The sequence below is a fragment of the Sminthopsis crassicaudata genome, chromosome 4, assembly GCF_048593235.1.
Source record: "Sminthopsis crassicaudata isolate SCR6 chromosome 4, ASM4859323v1, whole genome shotgun sequence".
Classification (NCBI taxonomy): domain Eukaryota; kingdom Metazoa; phylum Chordata; class Mammalia; order Dasyuromorphia; family Dasyuridae; genus Sminthopsis; species Sminthopsis crassicaudata.
The window spans coordinates 220,292,841-220,315,220 of NC_133620.1; positions in this window are offsets into that span (position 1 = coordinate 220,292,841).

Consider the following 22,380-nt stretch of genomic DNA (forward strand, 5'->3'; position numbering starts at 1 on the left):
CAGAATTAAAATTGGTTCTTCCTAATTTCAGTCACTTCTTATTAAAGGCTTTTGATTTTCACACCAAGATTTATGGGCACTTAAGGCACATCATAAATCAAAAGGTAATCTTTTTTTCCCTTATTTTCAAAAATAGGGTAGTATTTGTGCTGGTTTTTTAGTCTTCAGAGCTCTAATATTACTGCTATAATTGTACCTTTGAACTTGATTTAGCAACCAAATAACGTGATAGTGTAAATAATAACCTATCCTCAAAATGACAAATGCCTATCTAGTCCCTGATGATGAGAATTAGGACAAGAGCTATTTTAGTAAACTGCTCTATGAATAATCAAGTGCCACTTTCTTCTCAATTAGCTACAGGAGCTCTGAACCCCACACTGAAATGTAGACTGATTTGGCAAAAATAATCAGCCTTCTGGAAAAATTTTCCACCTTATTTTTGTTTGTGAAACAAATTGACTTCCAAAGTTTCCTGCTAGAATGTGGTGGCCATTGGAATACCTTTGCCAGGCTTTACCAAACCAGAAAAGTTTCAGATAACCGAACCAGCAATAAATTGTGCGTCTCTTATCTAAAGACCAGCCAATCTAAGTTTGGAGGACAGTTTAAACAGGAAATTCCTGATCCTCATAAAATTGAGGTCCAGAGAAGTTACCCTAAGATGTACCAATGTAATATCCAACAGAGATGGTATTTGAACATATTGTGACTTCAGAATCAAAAAGCTTAATATGTGCCTGCTACATGCCAGGCACTGTAATAAGTGCCAAGACTACAACAAAAAGCAAAATGCAATCCTTGATCTCAAGAAATTCAATCCCATGGGGGAGTCAACATGGAAATAACTATATGCAAAAAAAAAAAAAAAAGCAAAGACAGGATAAATTGGAGCTAATTACAGAAGGACGCCACTAGCATTGAAGGGAATCAGAAAAAGCTTTTTAGAAAAAGTGGGGTTTTAGTTAGACTTTGAAGGAAAACAAGGAAGACACTGGATATGAAGATGAGAAGACAGTTTTCCAAGCATGGGATACAGCTAAGGAAAAGGCACAGAATCAGGACAGTTTTGTTGAGGGAACAGCAGAGAGGCCAATGTCACTTGATCACAGAGTAGGGAGAAATAGGAATGAGGAGGTATAAGGACTGGAAGGATAAGAGAAGGACATATTATGAATACTAGATAGCCAATACAGGCTGAACCCCATGTCTGTAATGCCCTCCCTAATAAGCTTTTCCTTCAAGACTCAGATTTTATAGGAAACTTTTCCTGCCAGTCTTTACCCCTCTCTCCCCCAATGCTAGTATCTTCCCTTCTGAGGCATGTATCTTGTATGTTCCTACACACACATATATATCCCTTCCATTAGAATGTAAGCTCCTTGAAAGTAGGAGCCTTTTTTTTTTCTTTTATATCCTCACATGCTCATATATGTTGATTGACACCTGAGTTGCAAATAGGACCTGACCAAGTTGGTGATTTTCTTTATACTACAATGTTTATGGGAGTTGCAACATGGGTCTGTGAAAGCAAATTCTATTTGATGATGAGACAGTGTGGTCCATAGGAATAATACTGGCTGTCTTAGATTAATACATTGTTTGGTGAAGTTGTGAACCAATCAAGCCATTCTGGAGAGCAACTTGGAACTATACCCAAAGGGCTGTCAAACTGTACATCCCCTTGATCCAGCAGTGTCACAGAGTCTGTATATCTCAAAGAGATCTTAAAAGAGGGAAAAGGACCCACATGTGAAAAAAATGTAGCAGCTCTTTTTTTATACAAGGTCAGGGAATTGGAATTTGAGTGGATGCTCATCGGTTGGGGAATGGCTGAATTAATTATAGTATATGCAAATAATGGAATATTATTGTTCTGTAAGAAATGATGAGCAGACTGATTTTAGAAAAGTCTGGAAAGACTTATATGAACTGGTGCTAAGTGAAGTGAGTAGAACCAAGAGAATACTGTACATACCAACAGCAACATTATGTGATGATTAATTATGACAGCTCTTCTCAGCAATTCAGTGATCCAAGGCAATTCTAATAGACTTGGGATGGAAAGAGCCATCCACATCCAGAGAGAGAATTATAGGTACTGAATATAAATCAAAGCACAAGATTTTTATCTCTTTTTTTTCTTATTTGCTTTTTTTCACCCTTTTGGTCTGATTTTTCTTGCACAACATGACATGGAAATATGTTTAAAAGGCTTATGCTATGCATGTTTAACCTATATCAGAGTATTTGGAACAAAAAAATCATATAAAAATGAATGTAGAAAATTACATGTATTTGGAAAAAACAAAATACTATTGAGGGGAAAAAGATTAACTCAAAAGGGGAGTAGAGATATAGTACCAGAATTAATAGAGATGGTAGGCTCAAGTGAGTGTTGTTTTTGTTTTGGGTTTTTTCAGGTTAGGGAAAATAAGGGTATGTCTGTAGACAACAGAGAAGGAACATATAAATAGGGAGAGATTGAAGATTAAGGAATGGATTGATAATGGGAGTAAAATACTAGAAAAGACGAGTAAAAAGGATCAAATGTGCACATATAAAGGAGTTGGCTTTTGGAAGGAGAAAAGTAATTTCATAATTAAAGATTGTAAAGAAGGAAGAGATAGTGGGAGATGATACCTGAAGAACATGAAATGAAGAGGAAAAATGGAGGGGAGGCTTCTTGACTCATTTGAAAGAGTGAAGAGGAAGATGATGGAGAAGATACACGCGACTCTGTGAGCACCCTTCTTCCCTCACTATGAATTAGTTAAATCAGCCTCAAAAATAGCGCTGGACTGATAGAAACCACAAGGACTGGAAGCAGGACTTACCAGCTGAAAAGAATCTGGAGTTTCAACAGAAAAGGTTAGTTCCCAGGGGAGGAAAAAAAAAAAAGGCCAGCACAGACGGTTGGGTGGTTGCACGCAGCACCGATTGCGCTGGGGAGGGCTCTGGGATCAGAGAAGCCACTGAGATAGAAGAATCTGGCACAGGCTGTTAGCTCTTCTCTGCTTATAAAACAGCAGTTCAGAAGAGAAATCAAGCCACTTTAAAATTTAAAGCCCAATACTAGATCCACCGGGATCCTGAGGGTGACTCAGCAGATCTTGGCACTGTGGGTGTGGCCGACTTAGGCTGTCCGGGCTTTCACCTGGGGATAGTTAAGAGATTGAAAAGCGGGCAGACACAGCCCAAGGTAGCACATAGTGCCTTGCTTGGCTGGAGGCTGTGGAACTCAGCCCCGGAAGTCCCAGAGAAGTGAAACCTTTGAAATAGGGACCATGGTTTCAGGGCAGACACTTCCAGTTTGAGCTCAGTGGCTTTTCACGTCAGCTGCTGCTGACATCCTCGGCCCACCGGGACGCATAGGCTGGGCTTTGTATCGCCTTTACTGTTCAGTCTTAAACCTCAGGAAAGTCGCTAGGACACACAGTACCCTCAAAGCACTGCAGTGCTGATCACCTCTGAAGCGCTTCCAGGGAGGGGGTGGGGAACTCTCTCCCAGAGCTCTCTCTTAGCTCAGGCGCAGGAGCCACTGCATCCATCCAGTCTGGGAGGAAGCTGGTAAAGAAATAAATAATTTCCTACCCCAGGGACAGACCCCCAAAAGATTTTTTAAGTATGAGCAAAAAAGCTAGAAAAACCATAGATTCCTTCTATACAGAGAAAGAGCGGGTATCCAACCCCGAGGAAGTTAACAGCAGAGAGTCAGCAGATAACAGCCTAAAGGGGAACGATACTTGCCCCCTATCACATAACTCTCTCCTAGAAGAGACTATTAAAAAATTAAGAGAGTTTGAAGAAAAATGGGGAAAGGAAAGAGAAGCTATGAAATTGGAGTTGGAAAAAATAAAGAATTTACAGGAGATGAAGGGAAACAAAATTTGTGAATTAGAAAAGGTTAAAAAATCACAGGAAAGTAGGATTTCTGAATTGGAAAAGACAAAAAAGTCTCAAGAAAATAAGATTTCTAAATTGGAAAAAGAAAATAATTCTCAAAAAAAAATTAGGGAACTGGAAAAAAATTCAATAGAGCAAAATAATTCATTTAAAAACGAAATTGGGCATTTACAAAAAGAACTAAAAACTGAATGAAGAAAATAACTCCTTAAAATTCAGGATGGAACAAATAGAAATGAATGATTCATTGAAAACCCAAGAATCAGTCAAACAAAACAAAACAAACAAACAAAAAAAAAAAAAATGAAAAGCTGGAGAATAACATCAAATACTTACCGGGAAAATCTATAGACCTGGAAAATAGATCTAGGAGAGATAATCTGCGGATCATTGGACTTCCCGAAAACTATGACCAAAAAAAGAGCCTAGACTCTATTTCACAGGAAATTATCAAAGAGAACTGTCCAGAGATAATAGAAACAGAAGGGAAAGTAGATGTTGAAAGAATTCATCGAACTCCTTCTGAAATAGACCCTAAAAAAATAACACCATGCAATATTGTGGCTAAGCTGCAGAATTACCACACAAAGGAGAAAATCTTGCAAGCAGCTAGAAAAAAAACAATTTAAATACCAAGGTGCCACAATAAGGGTCACACAAGATCTGGTTGCCTCCACATTAAAAGATAGAAGGGCCTGGAACCTGATATTCCATAAGGCAAAAGATCAAGGATTGCAACCAAGAATAAACTACCCAGCTAAGTTTAGCATCTTTTTCCATGGAAGAAGATGGTCATTCAATGAAATAGAGGAATTTCATATGTTTCTAAGAAAAAATCCAGACTTTGATCTACATCCACAAGACTGAAGAGAAACAGAAAAAAGTACACAGAACCCTTGAGAACTGTATCTCTGTTGTGGGTATATAGAAAGTACGCATGGATAATTCAATTTTAGTGATATAAAAGAAACAAAGGGGGGGTGTAGTAAAGGGAAGGGGGTCGTATCAGAAAAAGGGGAAGGAGTGATAAAAAGAGGGAAACTACATCCCAGGAAGAGACATAGAAAATACACCATATCTGAGGGAATTTAGAGAGGGGGAGAAACATTGTGTGAATCTTACTCTCATCAGAAGAGGCTCAAAGAGTAAATAATTGACATATTTGTTTTTCAGAGAATTCTCTCTCACCTCATTAAAAGGGGGGAGAGGAAAAGGGAAAAGGAAAAGGAGAATAAGGGAAGGGACTTGGAGGGAGGGGGGAGGGATACTTAAAAAAAGGGAGGGCTGCGCATCACAAGTGGGGTCTATAAATTAAATATCGGGGAAGGGGTTCAGGGGAGTCAAGGGAAAAAGCATAATCTGGGGATAATATGATGGCAGGAAATACAGAATTAGTAATTTTAACTGTAAATGTGAATGGGATGAACGCTCCCATCAAACGGAGACGGATAGCAGACTGGATCAAAAATCAGAACCCTACAATATGTTGTTTACAGGAAATACACATAAAGCAGGGAGATACATACAGAGTAAAGGTAAAAGGTTGGAGCAGAACTTATTATGCTTCAGGTAAAGCCAAAAAAGCAGGGGTAGCTATCCTTATCTCAGATCTAGCAAAAGCAGAAGTTGATCTAGTTAAAAGAGATAAGGAAGGAAACTACATCCTGCTGAAAGGTAGCATAAGTAATGAAGCCATATCAATACTAAACATATATGCACCAAGTGGTATAGCATCTAACTTTCTAAAGGAAAAGTTAAGAGAATTGCAAGAAGAAATAGACAGTAAAACTATAATAATGGGAGATCTCAACCTTGCACTCTCAGATTTAGACAAATCAAACCACAAAACAAATACCGTGTTTCCCCGATAATAAGACACTGTCTTATTATTTTTTTGGGACTAAAAAACACCAGAGGGCTTATTTTCAGGGGAGGGCTTATTTTATCCTCCATCATGCCCCTTTTATCCTCCATCATGCCCATTTTAGCCTCCATCATGCCCCTTTTAGCCTTCATCATGCCCCTGAGTGCTTATTTTATTCTCCATCGCTTACTGAACTTACCGAGTTTTTAGATGGTCCTGTCTCAGCTCTACTCCGCGGCGCTGCTCTCAGTAGCGCCAGCAAGCAAATCACCAGGGAAGAAGAGGATGACGCGCTCACTGCTGCAGCTCTGATTGGATGCAGCTCGGAGCGCGACGTGCGTTTCACCCGGGAGGGGAGGGCGGCGCTGCTTACTGAAGGTACCGCTACGCAGCATATAGCGCAGGGGATCACCATCATGACTGTTTTCATAGTAAGTTCGATAGGGCTTATTTTCGGGGGAGGGCTTATTTTAGCGGAATATTAAAGAGTATGTGGGTGTCTTATTTTCAGGATAGGTCTTATTATCGGGGAAACACGGTAAGAAAGAAATTTAAAAAGTAAATAGAACATTAGAAAAACTAGGTATGATAGACCTTTGGAGAAAACTGAATGGCAATAGAAAGGAATATACTTTCTTCTCAGCAGTTCATGGATCCTATACAAAAATTGACCATATATTAGGACATAAAGATCTCAAAATTAAATGTAGGAAGGCAGAAATAATAAATGCCTTCTTCTCAAATCACAATGCAATAAAAGCTACATTCAGTAAGAAGTTAGGGGTAAATAGACCAAAAAGTAATTGGAAACTGAATAATCTCATCTTAAAGAATGACTGGGTGAAAGAGCAAATTATAGAAACAATTAATAATTTCACCCAAGATAATGACAATGATGATACATCATACCAAAATCTGTGGGATGCAGCTAAAGCGGTAATAAGGGGAAATTTTATATCTTTAGAGGCTTATTTGAAGAAAATAGAGAAAGAGAAGATTAACGAATTGGGCCCGCAACTTAAAAAGCTAGAAAAAGACCAAATTAAAACCCCCCAACCAAAAATTAAACTTGAAATACAAAAATTAAAAGGAGAAACAATAATATTGAAAGTAAAAAAACTATTGAATTAATAAATAAAACCAAGAGTTGGTTTTATGAAAAAGCTAATAAAATAGATAAACCTTTGGTAAATCTGATCAGAAAAAAGAAAGAGGAAAATCAAATTGTTAGTCTTACAAATGAAAAGGGGGATCTTTCCACCAATGAAGAGGAAATTAGAGAAATAATAAGGAGTTAGTTTGCCCAACTTTATGCCAATAAATTTTATAACAAATGAAATGGATGACTTCCTCCAAAAATATAGGCTTCCTAGATTAGCAGAGGAGGAGATAAATTGCTTAAAGTCTCATTTCAGAAAAAGAAATAGAACAAGCTATTAATCAACTCCCCAGGAAAAAATCCCCAGGACCAGATGGATTTACATGTGAATTCTACCAAATATTTAAAGAACAATTAGCCCCAATGCTATATAAACTACTTGAAAAAATAGGGGATGAAGGAGTCCTACCAAACTCCTTTTATGACAGACATGGTACTGATACCTAAACCAGGTCGATCAAAAACTGAGAAAATTATAGACCAATTTCCTTAATGAATATTGATGCTAAAATCTTAAATAAGATATTAGCAAAAAGACTTCAGAAAATCATCCCCAGGATAATACACTATGATCAAGTGGGGTTTATACCAGGAAAAATATTAGGAAAACTATTAGTATAATTGACCATATTAATAATCAAATTAATAAAAACCATATGATCATCTCAATAGATGCAGAAAAAGCATCCATTCTTACTAAAAACTCTTGAGAGTATAGGAATAAATGGACTATTCCTTAGAATAATCAGGAGCATATATTTACGACCGTCAGTAAGCATGATATGCAATAGAAATAAACTGCAATCTTTCCCAGTAAGATCAGGAGCGAAACAAGGTTGCCCACTATCACCATTACTATTCAATATAGTACTAGAAACGCTAGCCTCGGCAATAAGAGCCGAGAAAGAGATTCAAGGAATTAGAGTAGGAAATGAGGAAATCAAACTATCCCTCTTTGCAGATGACATGATGGTATACTTAGAGAACCCCAAAGACTCTGCTAAAAAGCTATTAGAAATAATTCAGAATTTTAGCAAAGTGGCAGGATACAAAATAAATCCACATAAATCCTCAGCATTTTTTATATATCACCAACAAAATGCAACAGCAAGAGATATAAAGACAAATTCCATTCCAAACAAATCTTGAGAGTATAAAGTATTTGGGAATATATCTCCCAAAGAATAGTCAGGAATTATATGAGAAAAATTACAAAACACTTGCCACAAAAATAAAGTCAGATTTAAATAATTGGAAAGACATTCAGTGCTCTTGGATAGGCCAAGCGAATATAATAAAGATGACAATACTCCCCAAACTAATCTGTTTATTTAGTGCTATACCAATCAGACTCCCAAGAAACTATTTTAATGACATAGAAAAAATAACAAAGTTCATATGGAAGAATAAAAGGTCAAGAATTTCAAGGGAACTAATGAAAAAAAAAGTCAGAGGAAGGTGGTCTAGGTGTACCTGATCTAAAGCTATATTATATAGCAGCAGTCACCAAAACCATTTGGTATTGGCTAAGAAATAGACCAGTCGATCAGTGGAACAGATTAGGTACAAAGGACAAAAAAGGGTACATCTATAGCAATCTAATCTTTGATAAACCCAAAGATACCAACATTAGGGATAAAAATTCATTATTTGAAAAAAACTGTTGGGAAAACTGGAAATTAGTATGGCAGAAATTAGATATGGATTCACACTTAACACCATATACCAAGATAAGATCAAATTGGGTCCATGATTTAGGCATAAAGAATGACATCATAAATAGATTAGAGGAACAGAGAATAGTCTACCTCTCAGACCTGTGGAGGAGGAAGGAGTTTGTGTCCAAGGGAGAACTAGAGATCATTATTGATTACAAAATGGAAGATTTTCATTACATCAAACTAAAAAGTTTCTGTACAAACAATACTAATGCAAACAAGATTAGAAGGGAAGTAACAAATTGGGAAAATATTTTTAAAGTTAAAGGTTCTGACAAAGGTCTCATTTCCAAAATATATAGAGAACTGACCCTAATTTATAAGAAATCAAACCATTCTCCAATTGATAAATGGACAAAGGATATGAACAGACAATTCTCAGATGATGAAATTGAAACTATATCCACTCATATGAAAGAGTGTTCCAAATCACTACTGATCAGAGAAATGCAAATTAAGACAACTCTGAGATACCACTATACACCTGTCAGATTGGCTAAGATGACAGGAACAAATAATGATGAATGTTGGAGGGGATGTGGGAAAACTGGGACACTAATACATTGTTGGTGGAGTTGTGAAATAATCCAGTCATTCTGGAGAGCAATTTGGAACTATGCCCAAAAAGTTATCAAACTGTGCATACCCTTTGACCCAGCATTGCTGCTATTGGGATTATATCCCAAAGAAATACTGAGGAGGGGAAAGGGACCTGTATGTGCCAAAATGTTTGTGGCAGCTCTTTTTGTTGTAGCTAGAAACTGGAAGTTGAATGGATGCCCATCAATTGGAGAATGGTTGGGTAAATTATGGTATATGAAGGTTATGGAATATTATTGCTCTGTAAGAAATGACCAGGAGGAGGAATACAGGGAGGCTTGGAGAGACTTACATCAACTGATGCTGAGTGAAATGAATAGAACCAGAAGATCGCTGTATACTTCAATGCTGTATAAAGATATATTCTTCAACATAAAGAAGATCCAACTCACTTCCAGTTGATCAATGATGGACAGAAATAACTACACCCAGAGAAGGAACACTGGGAAGTGAATGTATATTGTTAGCACTACTGTCTATCTACCTAGGTTACTTATACCATCGGAATCTAATACTTAATGTGCAACAAGAAAATGGTATTTACACACATATATTGTATCTAGGTTATATTGTAACATATGTAAAATGTATGGGATTGCCTGTCATCGGGGGGAGGGTGTGGAGGGAGAGGGGTATAATTTGGAAAAATGAATACAAGGGATAATATTATAAAGAAAATTACTCATGCATATATACTGTGAAAAAGAAATTCTAAAAAAAAAAAAAGAAAGTTAACCCCTTTATCAATTGCTTACAAATAGAGATTGATTTTTATCTGTCAGAGGCACTAAAGGTGCCTTTTCTAAAGGTATTTAAGCATACAGGAATCTTCATGGTTTGGTCTTTGGTTATCAAGAGAGACCAATGATGATAGTTTATTGATTATTAGCTTGTCTAATTAATAAATTGGTTGTTAATTACCCCCCCCCAAAAAAAAGAGTGAAAAGGGAGAAAGAATTATGGCAAGCTTGAGAAGAGAAGAGGTTTAGAATATCCTCTGTGGTGAATACAGTTTTTCTTAGAATTGCCAAACTACAGTTAATTTAAAAATTTAAAAATAAATAAATGTATATTGGACCCTGTCATGGGGATTTTGTGACTTCTTCCATTTCCACTGGAGAAAATATTAATAAATAAGTAGAACTGAAAGAGGTAGATGGTGGAAATGATCCAAAACAGAGGTATAATAAGACATGATTAGTTAAAGGACCGGCAAATAAGGGATTAAAAAGTCAGCATAGTTTTTAACCTGTTTCACCAAATGTTCAAGACTGGGAAGAAGTATTGTAAATTACTGAAAGAAAGAGGAATTGGAGGTCAGAGTGAGGACAAAAATAGGGCCAGTGGTCCTAAGGCATAAGTACAGGATAGAAAGATGAAACATTTTACCAGATAAAAGAATTTCAAATTTCTTTATATAAAAGCAGAACATTTATACATGAGGTTAAAATTAAGAATATAATAATACCTGTGTATAACTAAAGTGAAATGAAAAAGTCATATAACCTCAGTTTTCTTCTCTGAAAAGTAAAGGTCTTGGAAATAAGCTGAATGATACTTAGCTCTAATATGCTATGATTCCTAAATATTAACTTTATCCTTTACTCTCTCTCTGACAACCATAAGCCCAAATGTATGCCCCTGCCAACTATAGGCTGCACCCCAAAATGAAATCTCTATAAGAAAAAGAGTATGTAGGTTTAATTGTAGATTGAATAACCTCTCCCATAGACCTATCTATTGTTATTGTATCTTTATGAGGGGATAGGATGTTACAGACATAGATGTATTATATAAGTATCCAGAATAAAACTATGGCATAAGCAATGATCCACCTCAAGATTCTTTTCTTGCCAGACTTGGTAGAGATTGTAAAATTAGAAAGAGAAGAATTAAGTTTATATAACCCAGTGCTTCTGGAATTCTAGACCAGGAAAGCATTCATTTTAAAAGATAGCTGATAAAAATGGAATTGAATATAATTTATAATGTCAGTTCAATAGAAGGCTCTATTTCCTGCCTTAAATTTTTCAAAATATACCTATAAGAAAGGCAGTATTGCACAATTGATAGAACAATGGACCCAGAGTTAAGAAGACCAGAGTTCAAGTCGCATCTCTGACCTATGCAATCACTTACTCTCTGGGTCTCAGGCACTGAATAAGACTCAAAGTTGTAGAGATTTTTAGTCTTCTTGGTAAGGTTCCTTCCACTGATGAAATCACAAGGAGAAACAGACTATTTTGTGACCCTTTTGAAAACTTTACTTTGATTTAGGAATAATAAATTCCCACTGATCAAATTTACAGAAAGTTATGCGTCATTTCAGTTCCAATGAATGACTTCTAGGAGAATAGTTATAATCTGAAATTGGGCCAGTGGAGCAGCATTTGGGGGTTGAGGGGAGAGGGGCATGTTTGTTCAATCAGCAAAATAAAGAAGGTCTTTCTCTAAAAGCAGTCCCAGTCCCAAACCCAGCACATGACCCGATATGGATCTTATTATATTCAACCTGAGGAAAAGCAGGGAGAAACAGCTGCCTCCAAATACAAGTGGAAATGGAACATAATATTGTAATCACCATAAATTGTGGTGATTATTTGTGTAAAACCATAAATGTACACTATGGCTAAATGAGTCATTTACTGAATATCCTTTCAGTTATTAACTTGGCATAAATACTAATCCCTGAAGATTAAGTTGAACACTAATCACTTGGAGCGTTGGAGGACCTTTTGTGATCCAGTGGCTGGTATTTACATATGGTAATTTCCCTGGTGGCAGCTGAGGAGGCCTGATCTGTGCTATGTAAGCAGTAACACATGCGGTAATAAGAAATGAGTTTTTCTTCTCTTTCCCTAAGCCCTCCTCCTTCTTCACTCCCAATTGGGGCTTAATTAAAACTCCTCAGTACTTGGCTCTGTTTAACCGGACACAGGAGCCCTGAAATGCTGACATGGATCCTCAGATTTCACCTGCTAGGTCAGCTCATTAAGGGTTGTAATTCTACAGCTGGGCCCATGGTGGCCAAACTACAAGTTATTGGAGAAGAGAAACAACCTCTCATCTGAGGGACTAAACCTCGTTAAGTCCAGCAACAATCTGACCCACTTAGCTTTCAGTATTGCAGGTGCCTCACATTTCTCTACCCAGTGTTGTTGAGTCAGTTATTTCAATAATGGTTTCCCCTCCACCCTTGAATCTTTTTCCCTTGATTTTTTTTTACAAGAAATTTGAGTTTCCCCATCACTCCCAGGCTGGAAGTACAGGGACTATTCCTGGGTCCAATCCCATTATTGATCTGTACTGAAGTTTCATTCCAAGTTAGTCCACTTTGCTCCTCCCTAGACAACTTGGTGGTCCCTCATTTCCTAGCAGCTAACCATATTGCTTCTATAGTTTATTCAAATACTTGGTTTGCATATTCTAAAGTATCAGAACTCAACTCCAAGAGATCTGCCTACTTCAGTCCACGCTGGGATGAGAGATATACCCCCCCAACACACCTGGCTTTCCATCGTTCCTGTTGTGAACCAATCTTCCCCCTTGATTTTAACTTTCCTCCACTCCTCCTCTTAGACATTCAACCTCTCCTAGGAGAAATAATAAAACCTTGCTAGTTCAATGAAAATTAATGCTATCTAATCTTAAATATCCTCTTCCTAGTATATGGCAATTCTTTTGTTCATTAAATGACTATCACTGTCGACAATAGCACTTTTAAACTTTCTCTTCACCCCTCAAGTCTTAATTTCAACCCTTTCCCTTATTTCATAGAAAACAACCTTATGATCGAATTTACTGACTACATTAAAGCCACCCACTATAAACTCCCTTAATTCTCCTCTTCCACTCCTTTTCTAAAATTCTCCATTACAAAGAATCATAAAAGTTGAGTCCAAAGGGATGTTGATAACCCATATAGGAAAGCAATTCCAACAATAACATATCTACCAAGACTACTCAGAGGCATCTCCAGATAAAAACAGAAAGTTTTCATTCAGTTCTTGCAAGAAGTGGGCCAACATATTATTTGGGCGGGCCTGAATAGAGTAGCACATGGCAGAAAGAGAAAATGGATTATATAGCAGAAAAGACTGGAGTATACTCTCCCTTCAATTTGATTTTTAAATTTATTGGATGGATTGAAAAGGAAGTAACCATTGACCAGTGGTCAGCAATGCTGCCTATTTCCATGTGACTTCCTGAAGCTTAGACCAAGTTTGACCTTTTCTGCCCTACAGCCCTCTGAGAATAAAGATTGACTTCCTGAAACTTAGGCCTCTGAGAAATCTTCACCTGGTCCCATTCAGTCTCCATTGAAGAGGAGCACAACTTCCCTAAAGTAACCAATTTTCCACTTTTAAGTAGCTTTAATTGTTGGACAATTTCTGCTGATATCGACTATAAATGTGTCATTTTGTGACTACTGCATCCTTCTGGTCTGCCTTTTGGGGTCAAATAAAACAAGTCTAATTCCCCTTCCATGTAACAATCCTTTAAATAATAGAGCACCATTTATATGCACTATCTCTAAGGTCTTCTCTTCTCTGGGTTAAACAATCTTTATTACTTTATTAGTTTATTCAATTAATCTGTCATTTCTTGGTAATTTGACTAACAAGATAAAAGACAAGGCATTTTCTCCAGCCTTTACAAATTCTTAAAACTCTTCATCATTACCAAAGAGGACTTATTCACCAGACTAGAGAAATTCTAGCTTTTTCCACAGGCCATGAAGACAAAAGGCCTAAGAAATTAGCAATCTTAAGAATTGATGCTAGAAAATGCTCTTAAACTCATTCAGCAGCCTTTCTCTTACCAGGGTGCCCAACCCACTGACTTGTGATTTGGGAATTTCTCCTTTCATTTTCTTCCAGGTTTCTCTACTTGTCTTTTCCCTAATTATCCTATTACAATAAGAAGCAGATAGCAACTCTACCCAGAAAAAAGGAGTTTGGGAACCGGGAGCCTGTACTTCTAGGATAGGAATCCCAAAGGCAGTTGGCAGTTGAAATTTTGCACAAAATACCCACTTCACCCTTTTCCCAAACTACAAAAAATAACTTGGCCTGGTCAGACAACTATAGAATGAAAGAAATTGGGACCAAGGGCCAGAATACAGGATCATACTAAAGCTTTAAAAAAAGAGTGCCACAATGTAGCTGGAGGAAGCTCTGTACTGCTGAGAAACTGCTTAATATTGAGTAAAAGTGAAAAGATATCCTTGTGTCAGTGAAGTCACAGTTGAGATTAGATAGCATACATTTGTAGCAGAATCAAAATAAGATTTTTTTTAAACTTCCTGTACATAGAAAGTGTCTTTACTAAGTTCAGTCAAAAGTAAATTCCCCAAAATGAGAGGATAAAACAGCTTTCAAGTTCAGCCCAGGATAAACCCATTATTTAAGGAAAAGGAATCAGAAAGTTAGTGACAGATAAAATTATAAGGAAAAAAGACTAAAATCATCAAAAATCTCAGGAAAAAGAAAACATTTAAAAACTTAGAGGGCAATTTATAAGAAATAAAACCATTCTCCAATTGATAAATGGTCAAAGGATATGAACAGACAATTCTCAGATGATGAAATTGAAACTATATCCACTCATATGAAAGAGTGTTCCAAATCACTACTGATCAGAGAAATGCAAATTAAGACAACTCTGAGATACCACTACACACCTGTCAGATTGGCTAAGATGACAGGAACAAATAATGATGAATGTTGGAGGGGATGTGGGAAAACTGGGACACTGATACATTGTTGGTGGAGTTGTGAAAGAATCCAGCCATTCTGGAGAGCAATTTGGAACTATGCCCAAAAAGTTGTCAAACTGTGCATTACCTTTTGACCCAGCATTGCTGTTATTGGGATTATATCCCAAAGAAATACTAAAGAGCAGAAAGGGACCTGTATGTGCCAAAATGTTTGTGGCAGCTCTTTTTGCTGTAGCTAGAAACTGGAAGTTGAATGGATGCCCATCAATTGGAGAATGGTTGGGTAAATTATGGTATATGAAGGTTATGGAATATTATTGCTCTGTAAGAAATGACCAGCAGGAGGAATACAGAGAGGCTTGGAGAGACTTACATCAACTGTTGCTGAGTGAAATGAATAGAACCAGAAGATCTCTGTACACTTCAATGCTGTATGAAGATGTATTCTGATGGAAGTGGATATCTGCAACATAAAGAAGATCCAACTCACTTCCAGTTGATCAATGATGGACAGAAACAACTACACCCACAGAAGGAACACTGGGAAGTGAATGTAAATTGTTAGCACTACTCTCTATCTACCCAGGTTCCTTATACCATCAGAATCTAATACTTAATGTGTAACAAGAAAATGGTATTTACACACATATATTGTATCTAGGTTATATTGTAACACATGTAAAATGTATGGGATTGCCTGTCATGGGGGGGGAGGGAGTAGAGGGAAGGGGGGATAATTTGGAAAAATGAATACAAGGGATAATATTATAAAAAAATTACTCATGCATATATACTGTGGAAAAAAAATTCTAAAAAAAAAACTTAGAGGGCAAGAAAAAAAATTAACAAGGTACAGGCTGAAACAGAAGCAACAATGAGTACCAAGGCATTTAGAAGATTACAAAAGCCTCTAAATTTTACAAGACAAAAAAAAAATGACTAATACCTGACTGATCAAAGAACCCTTTGAATTTCCAAGATAATAGTATATTCCATAATAATTCAACAAGAAAGTAGAATTTTGAAAGACATTAAAAGAAGGGGCAGCTAGGTGACACAGTGGATAGAGCACTACTCCTAAAGTCAGAAGGACTTGAGTTCAAATTTGACTTCAGACACTTAACACTTCCTAGCTGGGTGACCCTTGGCAAGTCATTTAACCTCAGTTGCCTCAGGGAAAAAAGACAAATTAAAAGAACTAACAGAATAACAAAATGTATGGTCTGAATAGCAGAAATAAATAACAGAATAGAAAAACTTGAATCAGTGGGAAGAGAATATAGGAATACAAATACTGGAGCAAAAGGCAATCTGTTAGAGGAGAAATAATTAAAATAGCTTATATGTTTTATATAACTTCATATATATAATGGGTATCATATTTCTTGCCTTCTCAAGGAATAAGGAAAAAGAGTGAAAGGAGGGAGAAAAAGTAGAACTAAAAATTAGTTTTAAAAGATTTAAAGAGTTTAATGTATCTCTGCAAGCAAAATAAATTGATATTGAAAACAAGATCTATAAAAACAATGTAAGGATCATAGGCCTTCCAGAAGAATATAAAAGTAATCCTAAACATACTAATGTAGGAAAATATTCAAAAGTTGAGAATATAGAAGTTAAAGCACCAATTAAAAGTACACAGATCCCCTGAAAACAAAAACTTATGCTTCAAACTCCAAGAATTTAAGTTTTACAATGACAAGAAACAAATTCTGCAGTTCACCATGAAAATATCTTCATCTGCAAAAGAAAGGAAATTTGAATATTACAAAACAGTTCAACAGTTGCAAGAAAACATAGTAAGGAATGGAATAATACATTCTAAAAAACAAACTCAAGATGCAATCCAAAGTGGCATGCATAAAATAAGTCATACATGAAAAATGATAGATATTCAAGAAAAGAGAGGCATTTGAAGTACCCTTTGAAAACATATAAGAACAGATTGACTTACACATTCTCTAAATAACAAAAATACTTTTTTTTAAAGTAAGTGAATAGAGGTGGTGCCAAGATGGCAGAGTAAAGTCAAGAACTTGCCCATCCTCTCCCCCAAACCCCTCTAAATTCCCTTAAATAGTGACTTTAAACAAATTATAAAGCATCCAAACATCCAAAAAGAAAGAGTAAAACATTTGCCAGCCAAAAACAACTTAGAAGATCAGCAAAAAAGCTCTGTGGAACCAGGGTGGGAGCACAGCATGCTATCCCAGTGCTGGTCATCTCAGCACAGCCCCAGCCCCATTTGGATGTCAGCTTCAGTAAAGCAAGTCCTCTGAAATCAGGTAACTTCCAGATCTCTTAGTCCAGAGACACCAAAGAGGACTCAGAAGGCCAGAAGAAAAATTCTCTGGCAACAGATTCTGAGGTGAAAAAGCTTCTCCATAGAAGGGAAGAGGAAAAGAAGATAAATAAATGAACCTTACTCTCATCAGAATTGGCTCAAAGAGGAAATAATATACACACAAATATAGATATAGAAATCTATCTCATCCTGCAGGGAAATAGGAGAGGAATGGGATATAGGAAGGGTGATAACAGAGAGTGTAATGCCGGAGAAACTGAGACAAGATAGAGATTAGAAAGTGCCAAAAAGATCCATGGTTTGGTCCCAGGGCTGAATGAGACTATCATCTCCAAGAATCCAGTAGAATATAATAGTAGAATAAATTTTGAGCTGAAAAATTCCAGCTCCTGATTTAAGAACATAGAATTTAAATGAAATCTCTGTAATATGACAAATGAGTGACTATAGCACTTCCCTGTTCATTAAATTCTAAAGGCTCTCTGTTATCTGTGGAGTCAAATGCAAGTTCTGCTGTCTAGCTTTAAAAGCCATTCATAATCTGATCCCAACCTACCTTTCCAGTGTTATTTTATATTAACCCATTTTCCCAACTCTACAGTCTTGCTTAATAGGACTTCTTGCTAATCTTGACATACAACATTCTCTCGTATTCCTAACCCTTTGCCATCCATCATGCTGGAATTCTTTTTCTCCCTGTCTCCATCTCTTAGAATTCTATTTCCTTCAAAACATTGCTCCAGCAATGCCTTTTAAATGAAACAATGAGACCTTTAAATGAAACTCATAATGAAACATGCTATCCAACTCCAGATAGAGAGGAGGAGGAGGAGGAGGAGAAGAAAGAAGAAGAGGAGAAGAAAGAGGAAGAATTCTGCCACGATGGAGAAGTGTTAATGTTGATGTTCAAACTGAGAGGCAAAGGAGGAGAAATACACTAAGATAAGGTTCATATAGATTCTGCTTTATTCTTTTATTAAGTTAATTTATTATTCATTCATTAATGCAATATATATTCATTGTATCTAATAGGTAAAAGGTTCTGTGAAAAGCAGTGAGGAAGATACAAATATAGTCTAGTAGGATCTGATACAATGCATAACACAAATAAATATATTTGTTAAGCCATCATTAGTATATATGAGTGTCATGAGACAGATGAAAGAAAGATCACTTCTAACTTTGAAAATAAGGGAATGTTTTGTGGAGGAAATAGTTTTGAGATGGATTTTGAAAGATAGTTAGATTGTCAATAAACAAAAAGTAAGATGGTAGAGGGAATTGTCTGCAAATATTCTATACAAAAATGCATTCTTGAGAAGGGATATAAGAAGAAACCTACTGACTATAAATGAAACATTGAGCCACCTCGGGATTTTGCAAGAGGTTTATGCATCTCATAATTCTGACAGGGAAATATTTGTTAGTAAGTGCCATCGTTAGACAGAGATCCTACATTTTTTAAAAAATAGAGTGAAAGAGAGTAACAGAGAGAGCAAGCATACCATTTGGATCAGGAGACAGTGGCACAGAGATAGAGATCTGCAAGACATCTTTATCTGCATGGCCTCCAAAAAATTGGAGACTCAATAAGAAAAGAAACAAGAAGGCAGCTAGGTGGTGCAGTGGATAGAACACCAGCCCTGAAGTCAGGAGAACCTGAATTCAAATCTTGTCTCAGATACTTAATTATCTGTGTGATCTTGGACAAATTACTTAAACCCTAGTGCCTCAGCCAAAAAAAAAAAAAAAAAAAAGAAAAGAAACAAGAAAAATAGAGTCCCTACACAAAGGTAAGGAGCTTTTAATCTGGGGTCTTAAACTTTTAAAAAAATTGACAATTGCGTTTTAAAACATTTGGTTTCCTTTGTAACCCTCTGTTGTTATTTTTATTTTATGAATTTAAAAGCATTATTTGGAGAAATCCATAGTTTTCATCAGACTGCCAGATATGTCTACAACAAGGAGTATTTCAGTAGATAGCTAGGAGAGTGGGGGAGAGAGAGAGAGAGACTTGTAAAGCAGGGAGACATGTGATCAGATGAGTAATGGACTATAGAACTATGATATGTAGGAACAATCTCACACCTTGCACTTCTCTTGGACTATGAGTCCCCTTGGACTTGTGTAGATTCAGGAAACAATCAACTCTTTAGCCAAACCTGAGCCTTACAGTAATTTTATTGTGTTAGAAAAAAAACTGCAATCTCTGTAGATAGCATGGAAGAATTCTCATGATAATCTAGTAGTTTAGGTAATGTGTGTGTGTCTGGGTGTCTGGGTGTGTGTCTGTGTCTATGTGTGTCTGTGTGTGTGTGTTTGTTAGGTTAATTAAAACATATCTTATTCAATATGTTATTAGCCTAAGTTCTTTCAAAAAAGCTAAAGGCCAAAAATGAGCTATATGCCTATAGTTCAATGGTTTATCAATGACATATTAGGTGAAGGTAGGTTGGAGTGAGAATGAAGTCAAGATATGAAGAACTTTTGAAAATTAGGCAAAGAAGTTTGATCCTTATTCAGAAGTCAGTGTTGGCTCAGAAAAGGAGAAAGGCCGCAGGAAATTTTGGTCTGAGCTATTATGTGTATAACAGAAGGCTAATCAGAGCAACAACAATATTAGCTAGCATTCATATAGAACTTAGTATGTATCAGGTAAAGTACTAAGTGGTTTACAATTATCTCATTTGACCCATACAGTAATAACACTAGAAGGTACTATTATTATCTTCTTTTTACATTTGAGGGAAATGAGGCAAAGAAATTTAAGTGATTTCTCCAAGGTCCCACAATTATTAAGTGTTAGAAGCTATATTTGAACTCAATTTGTCCTGACTCTAGGTCCAGCACTCAAATTACTGCACTGCACGTTCTTAGTTCCCCTTGGAAATACCTTCATAGTGTTACAAATAAATATTATCTCCTCTGCTTTCAATAAAGTGCCAACATTTCTGTCTTCTACAAAGCTATAGTTGAGGATGGACATATTAAGTTAAAGATATCTCCTGAATCTTTGATTCTAGATGACTGAAAGGCAATTGGAAATGGGAGATTGGAGTAAATAGACAGATTGAGGGCAGGAAAAGTAGATTTTTCTTTTTCTGAATAAGTGACAGCATAACTTTATATTAAAAAGTTTCAAATTTTAAACTTTAAGAAATTGATCCTTGCCAAAATGTTTATCATTTCAATTTGTAGTAATTCTAATATCATATTCTTTTGTCATAGGTGTATGAAATAGATTCCTGATTATCTCTTTTTAAAAATTTTATGGGGTATTTTCCCTCAATTATATGCTAAAAGAAGGCTTTTCTCTTTCTCTGTTTTAATTCTTTGTTTTTATTCAAGTCTTCTTGTCGAAAATGACTAATATATTAATGTTTTATATGATTGCACATATATAAACTTTATCTTATCATCTCAAAGAGGGGACAAGGAAGGGAGGGATAGATGAAATTTGGAACTCAAAGCTTTAAAGTCCCTTGCTCTTTAACTTTTCCTAGTTAATCATAATACATATGATTACTATGTAATCATATGTATTTCTATTATTTGGGTTTATGTCTGATCCTGGTACAATCTAAATCTGTTTTCCAAGGGTCAATCTAGTTATGGAGAGGATTACTAGGCTGGTCACTTGGTGGTAGATTCTTTCACTATGGCAAAAAAAAAATGAAACAAGTACTATTTGTTACAAAATAATTAACAGCAGGATAGCAGCTTATCCTCTGACTCTGAATTTCATTTTCAAAAGACAAGAAGAGAATGATAATAATAAAAAAGCTCTCAAAATATCAAAACTTGGAAGAAGAAATAATATTCATACATGAAAAGGGGAAAGTTCTTACTTTTATGTCATCCTCTCTGTTGTTGGAGCTATCCCAAAGATACTTCCATCGTGTCTACAGAAGGTAACCCTAAATCATAATATTATCATTCAGTTATTTTTTAAGTCATCATCTTATCCATCTTTGGAATAGTATTACCAAACATCTAATATGAAAGAGTAAGGAGCTTGTTCCCAGGATTTAGGATATGTTGGAACCAGCTAATACCAGCTCCTGAGATCCAATTGTTAAATTTTGAAGGTGAATATTTATATATTAGGATTCAGCAAATGCTATAAATTAGAATTAGATTTGTTGTGGTGGTGGTTGCAAAAGAAGTGATAGAGAAACATTAATAATGCAGATTAAACTTAGAATGATCATCAATGCTTTTTTTTTCTTTCTAGACAATCAGTTATTAAAGATTTCATATATATATATATATACATATATATATATATAAAACTGATGTTTACATTGCATTCTAAGTATTCAAAGTGATTTCTGTATGTTATTTCATTTGAGTCTCATAACAGCTCTTTGGGGTAGATATTACAGGTATTATTATTCCTTAACCCTAAACCTTACCTTGATAGGTTAAAGAACTTGCTCAAGGCCACATAATTAGACTGTATTGGGGGAAGTATTCTAAATAATTGATCTAAGATTTCAAATCAGATCCATGATGCCAAATCCAGTGGGGAAAAAAAAGTACTCTGGAAACCTTAAAGCAATATTTAAATGTGAGCCATGATTAAGAGTGTGTATGTGTGTGAATACTTTGACATATACATAGCATTTGCATATTTACACTGCTATTATAACTTTGCCAATAGGTAGTTGTAGCCAACTGCAAATCTTGCATAGTTTAGGAAAATATCAATTTGTCAGTATAGCAGGAATTTAGAAAAGCCCCAGTAGCCAATATAGAGAATTTCAAATCTTTGTTCCTTGAAACTTTGCATTCTCCAAACAAACTGATGAGGAAACAATGTATATGTGAAGCTGTGCTCAAGTCACCTGAACATTACAATTGCTAAACATAGCCACTTATTAAAAGAAGAAGTGCAAAAGGGCTAGAAATCCAGAATTCTAATCTGCAAAGATAGTTATCCTAGGTGTTCAATCATCACAATATCTGCAGTCTTTTTTGAAAAATATTTTATCAGTACCTAACTAGTCTATTTATATAATGCCTCCCCAATTAAATTATTAAAAATTATCTTGAGTTGGAAAAATAATAACAAAGTTCAAGTAGCAGGAACAAAAGGTTAAGAACTTC